The 16358-nt window shown below is 49.2% G+C and overlaps 1 protein-coding gene across 14 annotated transcripts in view; it reads right to left on the bottom strand.

Annotated features, from left to right (window-relative positions):
• The window catches only part of FRMPD3 (FERM and PDZ domain containing 3), a 131015-nt gene that overhangs the window by 63254 nt on the left and 51403 nt on the right, over positions 1 to 16358 (bottom strand). For 6 of the 14 annotated variants that reach the window (XM_074323518.1, XM_074323526.1, XM_074323521.1 and 3 more), the window contains one exon: positions 14963 to 15040. The exons of the other annotated variants lie outside the window; for them this stretch is intronic. The gene's annotated coding sequence lies outside the window, so the exon portion shown is untranslated. The remainder of the gene's footprint in view (positions 1 to 14962; positions 15041 to 16358) is intronic. 14 annotated transcript variants of the gene reach the window in all.

Genomic DNA, 16358 nt, shown 5'->3' with positions numbered 1-16358 from the left:
TCCCTGAAAATAAGACCAAGCAGGACAATCAGCTCTAAGGCGTCTTTTGGGGCAAAAATTAATATAAGACCCGGTCTTATTTTACTATAATATAAGACCGGGTATAATATAATATAATACAATACAATATAATATAGTATAATACTGGGTCTTATATTAATGTTTGCTCCAAAAGACACGTTACAACTGCTTGTCTGGCTAGGTCTTATTTTCGGGGGAACACGGTAGAAGAACTCAGGAAGAAAGACAGACCATGGCTGATTTGAATCCAGCCACATCAAGTCTAGCTGCTTGGGGGAGAGGGTCTGTCTGTTGCCCGTTAGGGAGGCACAAAGGGCTGCTATGATGAGGTCAAGCCTCCTGAAGGTAAATTCAGAAACTGGCTCCTTCCCTCCCACACTGCTAAGACAAATAGTCCCTTTTCAACAGAAAGTCACTCAGAAGCTGGAACATGGCTGGCTGGTGTCCTGGATAGGGACTGTCCCAGGACAGGGTTCAGGGAGGGTGGCCTCAGGCTGGCACCTCTCTCATTTCTGCTCCCAGTGGCAGGCAGGAGCTTGGCCTTGAAGGGAGCCAGAGAACATCTCCCTGCAGCTGCCATCTTGCGTCACCCTCGGGGATGCTTCTGAAATGAGACCTTTGCCTCCTGTCAACTAACCTTATTGGCACAAAAGAGGCTTCTACTTGGGATGACACCAGCTCATTTCTGACACGGGCACCAGCCAGGGCAGGCCAGAGGATGAGAGCCTGTGGGGCTGTGCAGACTGTGGCGTGGGTAGCAGGGACACCAGCAAGGAAGATCCAGGCGCACATGGGAGCACTCCGTACACTGTCCTGTACTCAGGGCCCCCTGGCCAGTGCAGACTCAGTTTTGCCACCTTTTTCTTTTTCTGAATCTCGGGACACTTCAGTCTTCATTGGGCCTTCAGGTACTACTAATATTGATTAAAACAGACACTCCTGGAGCCAGAAGAACCAACACGTTAAGAGCCTTTTGTGACACGAGTGTTTTGCTTTACTGTTTTGACTCATGTTAATCCATCAATAAGTATTTGTGGAATGCCTACTCAGATCGTCGGAGCTCCAGGGGACACAAGAGAAGTCACAGATCTCTGCCATCAAAGAGCTTCCAGTCTAGTGCAGGGAGAAGAGACAAGTGTATACTGAACAAGAGAATCAGAGTGATAACTGAGAACAGTATATGAAGTCCATCATTAAGATCCAAGTTGTATGTTCAGAGAAGGGGTGGAAGAACTGGAGAAGGTGCCATGGAACAGGCAGAGACTGTGCTAAATGGCCAGGAAAGAGAGACAAGAAGCCAAGCTCTGTGCATGGGCAGCCCCCATCTTCCCACAGTGATCCAGCTATTTGTCCCACAGCCACAGACATGTCTCCAGGTGTGACTGGAGCACATTCATCCCTGGGTTGTCCCTAACTGAGTTGGACAAAGTGTCCTTAACTAGATCCTCCACAAATTCTGTAAGCAGTCCTTTCCTCACATTGCCTGGGCCTTTCCAGGCCTGTGTAGTCAGGGAAGAAACACCCGCATTGTCAGACCACCAGAAGGCCGTTTTACAATGCAAATGAAAGTTGTCCCTTTCCTCCTGGGGTTTGCATTTTCCATGCCTGCAGCTCAGTCCCTCTGAAATTTGCTAAGTGCCTGGAGAGTTGGGAATGACACTGAAGGCAAGCAGTGACAGATGACGGGAGTTCAGCTGTCCATGGGTCACGTGACTTCCCTCCTGGGGGAAATAGACGATTTGACTTTGAAAGACAGTTGGCTTCTGGTACCTTCAAACAGGGCAACCCTGAACAAAATTATGAAGTAGTCGAAATTTATGGTCTCCCCACCCCACTCGGAATTGATTCTGGGATCTGCTATTTCTTCTGTTGTTTGTCCCAAAGCACATGGTGCCTTCGCTCTGTCCCCTTCCTACCCAAGGCCCCCAAAGATAGCCCCTCACCCTATGCAAGGCTTGCCCTCTCTAGTCAGTGGCCTGGGTAAAGGCCTAGCCTTTTTCTTCTGCCTAATGATAACAACACTTCATAGCCATGTGGTTCTTTTCATTTTTACACTGATTACCTCATCCAAGAACAGGTGCTTTTACATCCATTATCTCCTCACAGTGTCTAACTATCCTACCAAACAGGCTAGGCGACTGCTCCTCATCCATCCCAGCTCCCAAGGTAGGCAAGGAAGAAGTGACCTATAGAGGTGAAGCACATTAGCAGCCCAGCTGGTGCCAGATCTCTCTGACAGAGCCCACAAACCTGGTACCCCCACCTACACCCACTCAGGGGCCTGGAACCTCTGGCTATTGAGTCTCCATCACAGGGCTGGCCCAACCCTGTGGCAAGCAGCACCAGAGTCCCGGTGAGGTCTGGATGGCCAGCCTACATCCTAATTAACCTGTCTCCGAGCCCATTCACTCAGAGTTGTTGGGAGACTGAAATGAGATCATGGCTACAGAAGCACTTTGGAAGGTTAAACATATCACGCAGATGCAGAAGTGGCGATTTTACTGGTAGCACTACTCAGAGTGGCCACAGAGGCAGAGAAAGAGAGCAGGAGATAAACTCCGCCTGCTTCACACAACCCAGACCCTTCCTCCATCAACTCCTTGCCTCTAAGAGGCAGCCCCAAAATGCACTCGGTCCCCTTGTTTTCCAGGCAGCTTTCTCTGACCCAACTATCAGTCGACCTGGCTCCCTGTAGATGCCTTGACTCCAGTTCCTCTGTGGCTAAACTGATCCCCTCCCTAGCTGTCCAAGGAGGGATTGGCAGCTGGAGCTCACACTGACAACTGTTGCTAGGCAGGATGTGGCTAAAGGACAAGTGAAGTGAGAAGAAGATGGATCAGATCTGAGCTGATGTTCTCTCCCTTGCACTTTTGGGCAGGAAGGTAGAAATATAACGGCTTAGGCTCCCAGGCATCAGCTTTCAGTTCTCCATCCCTCCTCGCCTTTGGCTCCTTTTTCTTTACATTTGGTTGGCTCCTTGGGGAGTCTTGTCACTCTGCTCACAACTGGCAGGATTTGGAGCCATGTGGGGCCAATTAGCCCTCTGATTCCAATCACAGGAGCCTGACTCTCTCAGAAACTCCAGGGATCCAGCATGGCAGCTGGAACCTCAGGAGATGCCATCTTCTCCTGGTGGCAAGGATGGGAGCCCCATCTCCGGGGCTCTGAAGTAGCTGCGCTGGGAGCCCTCTTGTAAGGAGCTTGAACACAAACCCTTCTTCCTGTAAAGGAGCCCTCACTTCTGCTGCTTAAACTTGAATGTGCATATGAATCACCTAGGGGTATTGCTAGAATGAGTCTGATGCAGTAGGTCTGGAGTAAGGTCTGAGATTCTAATAAATTCCAGGGCAGTGCCCATGCTGTTGGTCCACAGACCACACTGTGAGAAGCAAGCATCTAAAAGAGTGTTATTTTCAGACAATGGGAGGGCCACAATCAGGTGGGAGGACTGAGATTTTACTATTGGGGTATGCCATTGAAGGCCCCATTAAAACACAAATGGTATCTTGGAGAAAGGACACAAATTCATGCAGAGGATTCACTCACTGAATGAGATTTACCCCAGGAGAGAATACAGAGGGCTAGAAACAAATATGAAATAAGACAGATAAGGTTGCATTAGGGGAAAGGAGAGAAAGATCTGAAAGATGGGGTACTACTTAGCCCTACTGAAAAGTTTGTTGAGCAAAAGGACAGCCTGAGGATGGGAAACATCTGGGAGGAAGGCAAGGAAGATGCTGAAAGAGAGGACAGTACAGAAAGCAATAGCTGCCATTTCTTGAGGACTCACTGTGCACCAGGTTCTAGCCACATATTGCCTCACTCCAGCCTGACAACAACCCATTTTACAGATAAGGAAACTGAGATTTGGGAAGAGTATTAACTTGCTCCAGGACACACACTTGTATACACTGGTGGAATCACCATGTTAACCCGGGTCTGGCCGACTCTAGAGCCAATTTTCCTATGTGATTTTTGCCAAGCACTTATAGACTAAGCAGTTGCCCAGCAGAGGATGAGTAGGTAAACTGAGGGCCACCCCAGTGCTGTCTGTCAGAGCAGTCCTCCCTTGAGTCACCACACCAGAGGGCACATATCGGAGACCCCAGGCCCAGAACAGACTTCCTACAACACCTCTAAGTCCACGCTCCTGTATGGGAGATGCAGCCCATAAGGCCTCACTTGTCTGTCAGCTTCAGTCCCCATCAGGAAGAAGTCTATTCGCCTCTGGTCATCCCTCAGAGGCCAGACTCTCACCCCTACAGTAGTGTGTTCATAACCTAATGTCACCCTTCTCTTCCCTGCAAACCCTTCCACCGTGCCCGCTGGGACTCTCAGTCAATAACAAACTCCCCTATATCCTTAATTTATTCTCTGAAAGTGCCCTTTATCTTCTTTGCCAGTGGAGGCCTGGTTTATTCCTTGATGACATCACTTTCCCATCAGCCTTCTCAAGTGGAAGCTGTTTGTTGTTGTTGTTTTTTTTCCCCTCGCAGATCTCAAGACTTTCAGGACCTGTAGGCAGGGGAGGTGCCCTCCTTGCTTGCCAGGCCTCCTCCAAGCCATTACTCCTTCCTTCTGCAAACACATCCTGCTCCTTTGAGGAACATGCCTACCTCCCAACTCTATTCCTCTTCCTCCCTCCTTGTTGTTATCTACAACCTCCTGGGCAGTCCCACATTCACTGAGGACTTTAGTTCCCGGTCACACGTGATCTTCCCCTTTACTCCAACTCTTTTTTATTTTATTGTGGTAATATATTAATAACATAAAATCTAACATTTTAACCATTTTTAAGTGTACAGTTCAGTGACATTAAAATCATTCACATTGTTGTGCAACCAACACCACCATCCATCTCCAGAACTTTTTCATCTTCCCAAACTGAAACTCTGTCCCCATTAAATACTAACTCCCCATCCCCTTTCTACCCAGTCCCGAGCAACCCCCATTCTATTTTTTATCTCTATGAATTTGACTATTCTAAGAACCTCGTATACATGAATCAGACAATATTTGTCCTTTTCTGACTGGCTTATTTCACTTAGCATAATGTCATCAAGGTTCATCCATGATGTAAGCATGTGTCAGAATTCCCTTCCTTTTAAAATCTGAAATATATATATATATATATATATATATATATATATATATATATCACATTTTATTCATCTGTCAGTACCCACTTGGGTTGTTTCTACCTTCCAGCTATTGTGAATAATGCTGCTATGAACATGGGTGTACAAATACCTGTTTGAGTTCCTGCTTTCACTTCTTCTGGATGTATATCCACAAGTGGAACTGCTGAATCGTATGGTATTTCTACATTTATTTATTTATTTATTGAGGAATCACTGTACCGTTTTCTACAGTGACTGCACCATTTTACATTGTTAACTGCAATGCACAAGGGTTCTGATTTCTCCACATCCTTGCCAACATTTGTTATTGTTTTCTATTTTCTTTTTTTTTTCCAATAATAGTCATTCGAACGGGTGCACCCTCTCCAACTTTTGATATCATCATTGGTGAATTCAACATCCACACGGTGATGAGGAGGGCTCCAATAACTGCTGCCTCCGCTTCTCTCCGTCCCTCACACCACTGTCACAGCTAGATTTGGGGCTGTCATCAGATATTACACCACTTCCCAATCTCCCTCACCAGCATCCCCGTCTACCCTACCAGTTTACCTTTCATAAGGATTCCTACGGCAGGAATCGTCAGAACAGGTCATGATCACGTATTCACTTCCCACTTGGTATTTCCTTTTCCTGGAAATCTTTCCCTCCATTTTTTGCAGAGGCTACCCTTCACCCTTCAGGTCTCAGCTTAAAAGTCACCTCCTCAGAGAGGCTTTCTCTAAGCACTTGCCCCTAATTATTTACTTTTCTACTCCCTTTCAAACTCCTTATCTTCACTTCCCTTCATGTCCAGATTAGAGCTGCTGATCTATCATTATAATCATTCTCTTGCAAACACTTTCAAGTCCCTTACTTCCTCTTCCTCTGCTATACTCAATGCAAAAACCTCACTCCTTGATGAACTCAACCATATGCATTCTTCATGCCTGCTTCTGAGTAGCTTAAGGCAGCTGGAGAAAAACTTCAGAACTTGTAGATGGCTTTCACTTTATATTCACAGTCTCAAACCTGGTATGCATTCTCAACGCTGTCTGGCTACCACTTTCACGATCTCTAAGATGACTATTTCATAGCTCCTCTTCTCTCCTTGATCTTCCTCACCTTCCCATTTGTCCCAACAGGTCTCAGCTGAGGACATTTTTCCATATGTTATTGATAAAACAGAGCCATCAAATGAGAGTTCTCTCATCTGACTACCACCAAATCTACACTCTACCCTGTCTGCATCTGTAGCCACGATTCCTTTTCCGTCCTGTTAAAATGGAGGATCTTTCTTCTATCAATGGCAGATCTATTCATATTTGCTCTGGTACCATCCCCTCCCATCTTCTGAAGGACTTTGCTCCTTTCGGCATTCACTCTCTTACCTAAATCATCAATCTCTCTCCTTGTCCAGAATCGTGCTAGCATGCCAATGGAAATTATCCGTCCTTAAGAAAACAATCAGAAACCACCTCCCTCCACTCCACAGTTACCTTACAGGTGCCCCTTTGTCCAGCTCCCCTTCATAGCAAAATTGCTCAGGAGTTTTCTACACATATTGTTTCCACTTCGTCTCCTACTTGCTCCTCAAGCCACTATAATCTGGCTTCCACATCTCTATCACTCTACAGAGCCATTCTTAAGGTCATGAATCATCTTCAAGATCACGTCTCACTCCTCATCTTAGGCAGCTTCTCACTGGCTTTTGATGGAGTTGACCACTCCCTCCTTCTTGGAATGCTGGCTTCCTTTGGCTCCTGGGACTGTTTCCTGACTCTTCAACTACCTTTCTGCACAGTTTTTTATTAGTCTCCTTTGTGGCTTCTCCTCTTGTGCTTCATCACTAGACACTGCAGTTCTCCCAACTCAGTCCTGGGCCTTCTCTTCCCTCTCTACTCTCTTTCCAGGTGATCTCATCACTACCCTGGCTTTAAATACCATATAATCTATATGCAGACAACTCCCAAATTTGCATTCTACCCACACCTTTTCTGTGAGCTCCCAAACTCCTGTCTTCCAACTATTTATTCTGAAGTCTCCGCTTTTATGTCACACAGGAATCTCAAACTTAACATGTCCAAAACTGAACTCTTGATTTACGCCCCCGCCCCGCCACAAGTCTAGGCCTCCTGCAGCCTATGTTATCTCAGTACAGGGCACCATCATCTCTTCAATGACTCAAGCCAGAAACCTCAGAGTTATTCTCAAGTCCCGTCTCTCTCTTTCCCTCAGCCCCCATCTCTGATCCCTTTTCACAGTTGTTCGCTCAGAATCTGACCAACACTCTTCATCTCAATGACTATCACCTAGTTCAAGCCACTACCATTTCTCCCTTGGATTGCTGCAGCAGCCTCCTTTCTGGTCTCCCTGTAGCCACTGCTGTCCCCTTCTAAGTTTGGTTTCTACAGATATTGCACACGTTCACATCAGATCCTATTGCTCCTGCTTCAACCCTATAGATGTTTCCCACTGCAAGTTAATAACATTCAAACTCCTTTTCCATGGTCTACGAGGCCCGGTGTGACCTCCTCCTGCCCTCGTTTTCACACCCCTCTTATGCTGCTCTTACTCTTGCCTAGAACAATCTGGCTCCACTGGCCTCCTTTCAACTTCTGAACACGTCAAGTTATTTGCCACATCAGGGCCTTCCCACTTGGTATTTCTTCCTTCCTGGAAACCTCTCCATTCTTCACGTGACTGATCTTCCATCCTTCAGGTCATCACTTAAATATCACCTCCTCACAGAGGTCTTCCCTGAGAACTGTGCCCTGGTTATCCCTGTTACTACAACCTGTTTGCTTCCTTCATGAGACTCATCATGATCTGTAATTGTATATTCATTTATGTAATTATTTGACTGTAAACCCCGTAATAGTATTGACTATGTCTCTTTTGTTCAACAGCGTATCTCCACCGCCTACTATGGTACCCAGCTCATAATAGGTGCTTAATAAATATTTTCTAAATGGCTCAATGGATGCACGGATAGGAATGATCTTAAGGCATACAGATTTGAATCCTCTGGCCATTCTAATGCAGTTCATTATCAAATGCCTACTGGTTCTGCCTGTCTGTGAAAAACAGGTTTCTGGATGGGGAACCTGGTTGGTGGGAGAAATCCCTCAACATCTCTGGTGAAAGACGAAAGTTGGGAGAAAATGGAGTGAAAGGAAGAATAAGAGGAGGGTCACACTCTAAGAAGAAATGGGAGCCAGAATGGCTCCAGTCCTTTTAGGGATACCAGGGTGGGAAATCTAACAGCTGTTCCTTCCCAGGGAACAAATGTTTCTTTAAAGGACAAAGAACTTTTCTTTCAGAATGGCCTGAGGCTGGGGTGGGGGCAGGATGACTTTGGATAGTCCTTTCCATTCCTGAAAGTCTCTGTGTAGACAATCTGGGTACTTTACTAGGGCTACCTTCCTCTTTCCCTCCAGGTCTGCATGGCCCTGCAACTTCCTCCTCAGCTAAGCTTGGAGAGGCGTATTCTGGGAAACCTGCTGGTATCTGGATTCATTTTCGTATTGTCTAACCCGATGCTTTCCCCCAGTGGGCTGGAATGGAGATACCTGTCACCTGTTCTAGTAAGTCATGAGAGAGCAGGTAGAGAGACCAAAGCCATTTGTCCTTCCACAAATACCTGGGAGCCTGGAGTAACCTCCCAAAAGAATGACCCCCATGATGCTTCCGAGAGGACAGGACAAGAGGACACTGCAGAGGACCCACTTGGCAGCTGCTACCTCTCCTCCAGACTTCTCCCCTCAGAGGCTATACATCCAATAGACTCAGACACATTGTCTAATAGGCCCAGACACACTCCTAAACTCTCCCTGCTGGAGCTGCCAGCCTGGTGACAGATGTGAGGGCTGTGCCAGATGTGAAGCTGCTGCCATATGGCACCGTGGGTCACAAGGTCTGAAGCTGCTGCCACTGAGCTGTGGCAGAGTTAGTGCAGAGATCCTTGCAGTTTAGCCCTCACTCACCTGTCACTGGCAGAGGCAGTGAGGGGGAACTGGAGCAATGAAATATTCACGAGAGCTTGAAGGAGTTGTCATGTCACTCCAAAGAGCCCTGGGCACCCCAGCCCCCATCTTCCGTATACCACACCAAATCTTTCTGAGGGAGGAAGAGACAGAGATTGACTGGGCCAGAGGGGGAGAGATGAGGAATGGAGGGGAAGACAGCTGAGCAGGAAAGGGGGCCAGACAGAGCCGGGAGGGAGGGGAGGGGAGAGGTGAGGTGAGGCAGAGAAAACCAGACAGAAGCAGAGAAACTAGGCAAGAGGAGGGCCTTGGAGACACTGAAGAAGAAAGGACAGGTTTGGAGAAGGCAAGCCCGACAGAGAACCTGTGCCTGCCAGTTCTGGTTTGCGTTAGCTTTTTGGAGGCCCACTCCAGTGCCTCTTCTGTTCTCTAAATGCCCTTGCACTGCCCCTACCCCACCCCTGGGCTCTGCCCTCAAGCTCCTGCTACTGGGAAAGGGGCCACATGGTAATAAGAGCCTTCTGGTATAGGGCTTGCAGTGATCAAACTCTTTGGGGAGGGGGACTGTGATTATGACATACCATACCGACAGCATTATAGCACCCACCCTCTCTCACAGATGGGGATGTGGCAAGCAAGGGGCAAATCGGAAGCAGCGTGGAGAAGAGACCCAGCCCACTGTCCCAACGTAGGCCAATTCCCCAGCTACCAGAGGCTATATTTTTCTTGTGAAAGAGAATGAGATCAAGAGGAGAAAACAGGAAAGGGAGAACATTCCAGAAGGTGGGAAAGGGAATGGTCATGATTGGAAAAGTGGAGTTGGCATGGAAGGGAGCAGCAGGCCTGAATTCTCCCCCTCAGTAAATACATCTCTCTGAGGCCAGACTGGGCTGCAGAGTTCCGGCATAGAATACTAAGCCAGGAGAGGGTCCCTGGCCACCCAGATCTCTCTCTCCTCTTGAATCCTAGCCTCTAGTCTGCCAAGGGGTGAACTGTAAACAAGGCTTGGAGGCTGGACAGGGGGAGCAGGTGTGGGCAGGAGCTGCTAGGAAGTAGCTGCCTCCAGTAGCCAAAGACCCTCAAATAGCGTCCCTCTGGGGGCTACCTGGCAGGCGCCAGCTGCACAGGACTCTGGGCAAAGCCTTCTGAAGCCAAATGAGCACCTACTCTGCTGGCTGGCTGTGCTGTCTCCCTCCTCTCTGTGAGGGTACCAGGCATCGATGGTCTGAACCCCCAGCCTGGGATGCCCCCAACCCCTGACTGGTCAAACAGCCAGAGAATCCCAGAGTTTGCAGGGACCTTGGAAGTTTATTTACTTCACTTTTGTCCACCCTCTGCTGACTTCCAGAAGCAGCAGGGGAAGGCTTTCTAGAGGACTGCAGCTGGGTACTACAGAAGGGGCCAGACTGGGGCAAAGAGAGAGGGAGACATAGAGAACAGGCCCAGAGACAGAAGGGTAGCAGAGGGGCTGTGGCAGGAGGTGTGGAGACTACAGCCTGAGCGGGGCGGGGCAGGGTGCCGGGGAGAGGTTAGCTAAAAAGCAAGAAGCTGGAGTAGACCCAGGGAGACAGTGAGTAAACCTTTTCCTTGCTCCCTCTTCTCATGTCTGGCTCTGCTAGGGCACAAGTTCCTCTTCCCGGGGTCCTTTCGGGGAGCTTGTGTGGAGACGGGCAGGACAGTCTAGTCATAGCTGGACAGAGAAACGCACATCTATCCCGCTGCTTTGCCGAGATGCCCATCTTCCCCCTCCTTGCCTGAGATGATGCAAGTAGTATCTGAAGCCTAGGCACCATGCCCAGCAGGCGCCAGGCTGACCTCCTGTGAGGGTACAAACAGGAGGAACCCTCGGCTTCCGCCTGGTGTACGTCTCCAAGCTATCCATCCAGGAGTACTGGGTGGGGGCAGGGCAGAAATCAGGCCAAGAAGCAACTCGACAAAAGAGGTTATGTAAGCAGAGGCCTGGTAAACTCATGTCACCCCATCTGGAGGTATCCAGAGATGCCACCTACAGCCTCAGGACAATGAGACACTTTTTATTCTGCCCAACTTCATCTTCCTGCTGAGAAGGAGGAAGGAATTATAAGGTCTTTCCTAAAGAAAAGGAAAGATCCTATGGGATCACAAAAGGGAGAGCGAGGTTGGTGAACCTTCCCCCTAGGAATAAAAGCCAAAGGCAGGAACAGGTGCTGAGTTACTATCTCAGAGGGCATGAGTTGGCACCCAAACACTGCACCTCCCCTATGTTGCTAGTCTGGACATCCTGTTTCCTGGAGGTGGGTGCCAGTAAAACTGCAAACCTCAAAGGGCCTGTGGGCTTCTCTTTGGGTGGGGGTGGGGGCGGTGGTGGTGGTAGTAAGCAGACTGTACTCTACTCTACAACCAGGCTAGGGAGAGACAGACTCTCAAGGGATCCCAAGAAGCTGCAGGCTTCCTACTCGACAACACGGATTCAAAGATGGACCCTAGACTTGACTCACTAAGGTAGAAAAAGCAGACCCAGGCATTTCAGAAAGAACCAAAAAGGGTAAGGAAACAATTATTATTATTATTATTTTTTTTTTTTTTTGCTTAACCTTCAGTTACCCAGAACATTCTATTAACCAGAAAAGCCAAGCATTCAGGTTTTGGCATTACACTGTATTTGCATTTTTTCCCCCAGTGATTAAAATCCACAGAGCTAGGACTCTATTCCAGAATAATGCAAACTCAGCTCCCATCTCCCTTCTTGTAAGGGGAACAAATATCGGAGTCCCCTGCTGTGAGTCACAGCCTCCCTCCACCAGTTTTTAGATAGCATTCATATGCAATAAAATTTAACTGAGCACGTCCTATGTGCCAGGCATGGTTCTGGATACTGGAGATACAGAGATAAAATAGGCCAAGTCTGTCCCTTCGGGGAGGTTGCAGTCTGAGGTGGGGACAGGTATATAAACAGACAAATATAAAACCATGTGTTACCTGTCACCACAAGAGGCAGCAGAGGATGCTATCGGAGCACAGGGGAGGGCCCGTTTCCCCCCACCTCTTGACTCCCAGCAGACCAGGAGCTGAGTGGTCAAGGTGAATAGGAGCTCAGTAGATGGACAACATTGAGAAGGGCATTCCAGGAAAGGAATGTCAAACATGATAGCAAACTAATTATAAGGAAGATTCTGTAAAGACGGAAACCTCTAGGTATTTAAGCCACTGCAATTAGAAGAAGAAATCGTAGAATACATTCAGGCAAAAGTGAAGGGGAGCTTTCATTTCTGGTTGCACGAGTGATGGCAGAGGACTTGTGTTACCCACTGGCCCCTTCTGTGTGGCCTTGTGAGATGATGTAGTGCCCTCAGAAGAGGCCACAGATATAACCAGGGACACAGCCCAGCACTGGGGTTACCAGTCATACAGCCTACATACCCCCCAAAAGTTACACACGGAAGGCCCCCCTCTCACATCAAAGAAGGAGGCCAGAAGGACAGATTGCCGGCAGATGCATTGAGATCCAGCCACTACTGGAGACTAAAACCACGAAGCTCACGCACCCCACTTTGCCCACACTGAAGAGGGTCCCTGGAAGCCAGCTCTACGAATGGGCCAGGGCAAACGGTGGGAAGTTACAAGCAGCCCTAGTGCAGGACCAGGTGTGATGCAGGAAGAGCCCCTGGGGATCTGGCCACATTCTGTTCAGCTCACAGGGGCCAGCTTCGGGGAGGAAGGGATGAAAATCAATAGGCACAGCAATACCACTACTCAAGAATCAGCTGCAGTTCCTGCTACTAAAGTCCTGGCCAAGAAACAAACCCCTTCTCCCTCCCCAGGAGGTGGGAAGATGGCTTTGCTCAGCATTGCAAGGCTCTAAAAACTTTTTAGAAAATAATTCCTAACAGACGTACTCAGATAGAGCCATAATGTCAGATTAGCAACTCCAAGCCAGCAGACCAGACACTTGTCTAATTAATGAAACTTATAAAGCAGAACAACTTATTGATGTTACAGGCACGGCACTTAGTACAACAAAACCCCGTCTACGCAGCACGCTCCGTGTTCTTTAGGAAACCCTTTCTCCTCCAGTCTGCACAATCCCTTCTTTAATGCAAAGGGGGTTGGGAGAGGAGGGAATAGTGCAGAGCTCCGGGCAACTGGCTGGGGAGGGGGCAGTTCAAGGAGCCCAGCTGGCGAAGGCAATGGCACCAATCTGCCAACATTCAGTTCCAACCTGGGCTTTGGAAGCAGTGGCTCTGGGCTGGAATCCCAACTCTGTGGCAAATTACTTAATCTCTTGAGCCTCAGTTCCCTCATCTATAAAATGGGGCTCATGATAGTACCTACTTCAAAGTACCGACATGAAAATTAAATACACAAAGTAAGTGCTCAATCAATAATGGCTATTAACAATCATTATTATCATTGCCATGTTTAGACACCTACTAAAAGGATTTGCTGTACTGATATAGCCCACCGGGTTTGTCTTTCTCCACAGAATGTAATGGGGGTGATTTGAAAATTGGTTCAAATCTCTTTGGACCTTGGGCCCGGACTTCATATTTACAGAATCAGAGAAGTTTTGCTGTGGGGAAAACAAACTCTATTTAACTACTTCATTTAAGCCAACTCCTCATCCTATTTCTAGTGGTTAACAGTGGGGGTGCTGAAGTAAGCCTGGGTGGAAATCCCAGCTATACTTCTCACTAGCCGTGGGACCTTGGCTTGTCCATGTCTCAATTTCCACCACCTCCATTTTCTCATCTGTAAAATGGGGATAATATCAGGAACTACCAGACAGGTTATTGCAAAGGTTAAATATGATAATACATGTAAAGCACTTAAAACTATGCTTGGCACACAGAAAGTGCTGGGTGAATGCCAGCTACTGTTGTTATTGTATAGGAATTCTTCTTACCACCTAAAGAGCTTAACACAAAGCTTGGCACATAGTAATAGCAGCTACTATGATCATGGGCAGGCCAGGTAAAGATGAGCGGCTGGAGGGAGAGGAGCAGGAGATCTGGGTCTTTCTAAAAGGGGGACTAAGTTACTTAGGATAAACTCACCTTTGTGATCGCAGAGGCCCCCATCCCTTGAGTTTCACACAGCTCGAGAAAAGAAACTGACAGGTATGGGCCCGTGTATTCCCATTTGCCAAGGTTTTTACAAGTGAAGAACCACCTCACAGAGTGGGCTTGCCTCTCTGCCCCGCAAGGCTTCGTGAAGGCTGAGGCCACGCCAGGGCAGGCCCGCCTGGGTACCCCGGACTTGAAGACGCCTTGGCGCTGGGAGAAAACGCCTAGCAGCCCCTACACTTCCGACTCAGAGCTTACCCCCCCCACGCCCCTGGGGCGGAGCTTTGGGGCGGGGCTGGGACTACAGGGACCACCAAGAAGACGCGGCCAAGCCTGGAGGGTGTCGCCCCGGCTGCCCTCCAGGCTTCTAGCTCTCCTTTTGCCCCCTCCGGCAATAAACTTCCCGCTCACGCCGTCACTTTCTCACGGGCGTACAAAACCTCAGCACTGTGCATCTTGCCTTCCAGTTTCCTCACAGGCAGCTCCGTGAAGGGGCCCGTGGGCGGCCTGACCCCCTGAACTGCTCCTTGGGGGCTCAGGTGGGGGGTGGGGGATGTGGGCTACGGACGTGCCAACTCCGTCCATCGACTGCGGTCGCCGAGTGGATGCGCACCCAGGACCAGGAGCCCATGCCAGCACCGCCTTGAGTCACTTTGAAGAGCCGGCGAGGACCCCAACACTCTGCTGCCGACCCCCAACCCCACATACCCTAGCCTCACTTGCCCAGGCGCCCCGCTTTGTGGCCCTTTCCCAGGCGAGCCCAAAACCCGACTGCTCAGAGCTTGGTACTTACTGTCGGGGCCTCTCCGGGCCGCCTCCCCCTCGTGCTGCCCCTGGCTGTGCCCAGCTCCGACAGCAGCGGCAGCGGTGTCTGTAGGAAGGGAGAAATCACGCCTGCCTTAGAAACCCAGCCCCTGCTGTGACCAGAATCTTAAAGAAGGAGGCGACTGGCTCAGCCCCAAAGCCGCGGACGAGGTGTCGGTGTCGAACTAGCAAGGCAGCTGGTAAACAACGCGTCTGCTGCCTCTTGCCCGCCCGCCTGCAATCCCCGGGCGGAGGAGCTCCCCCCACAACACTGGACGGGACCCCCCGGGGGAGCCGGAAGCCAACGGGGGCTCCACTATACAGACTGACGGAGAATCCAGCTGCTGGGCACTGTGCTTTACATCCATTTTCTCATCCCAGCATCCTCTCCATTGTACAAAAAAATAACACCAAAGCTCAGGGGAGCAAAACCAATAGCCCCAAATACAGGAGCTAGTAATAAACGCTGGGGCCAAGATGTGAAACCAGAGGGATCTCAGATTGGCCGCTGCCTGCCTCAAAAGCCACTTTGTTCTACTGCAAAGCACATGTCTCAACCTCCTTTTTCCCCATTTTTCTGACAGGAGTAGGGATAAGTAGCAGCTTGGTGGAGGTGGAGGTGGGGCCCTGGGAGGCAGGATGCTGACTGCAGTACCTAGTGCCAGGCTGGGAGAGGCCCTCCCTCTTTACCTCATGTAGGATGTGCCAGGCCTTGCAGGAGACACACAGTGTAATGGGAGGTAGTCCTGGACCAGGGGCCATCCAGGAGACAGACACTGAGCCTGTGTGGTCTGGCTTGTGCTAGAGGAGTCAAAGGTGGGGTGCAGAGGCCCTAAGGGAGGGGGCAGTCACTGGTGGGGACAGGAAGAGAGAAGGGGCTTGCAGGGACAACATTGGGAGGGTGCTCTTCCCACGGGGCTGATTCTGACTCCTTCCTGGTACTGGAGTGAGGGCCCATACCAGCCATTCCTATTTAAAGGATGAGTGGAAAGCAGCCTTGCCGGGCAATTAAGCCCTGTGGCTGTTCCAGGGGAGCTATCCTAACCTCCGTGCCCTGGCAATGACATCTATGAAACGGGAAAGATCTCTTACTCCTTCCTTCCTCGTCAAAATTAAGAAATAACAGTATTCCTGCCTTTGTCTTCTGATCATGGAAAAAGCAGTTTGAGAATTTGTATTCTTCCTGCTTTGCCCCCCACTTATCCATTCAGTCATTCATTTAGCAAATATGTATTAGCATGTACGTAATATGTGTCAGGCACGGTGCTACGTGCTGGGCACCTCCATGGTTCTGTGTGGAAGTCTACACGGGAGGCGGAAAGCACACAGGGCTGGAAGTTAGGAAACACATTTTAAGTCCTAGCTCTTTTGACTAAATAGCTGTG

The sequence above is a fragment of the Rhinolophus sinicus genome, chromosome X, assembly GCF_036562045.2.
Source record: "Rhinolophus sinicus isolate RSC01 chromosome X, ASM3656204v1, whole genome shotgun sequence".
NCBI classification, from domain to species: domain Eukaryota; kingdom Metazoa; phylum Chordata; class Mammalia; order Chiroptera; family Rhinolophidae; genus Rhinolophus; species Rhinolophus sinicus.
Note: the sequence above shows the minus strand (reverse complement) of the source record. Positions and strands in the feature narration are given on the sequence as shown.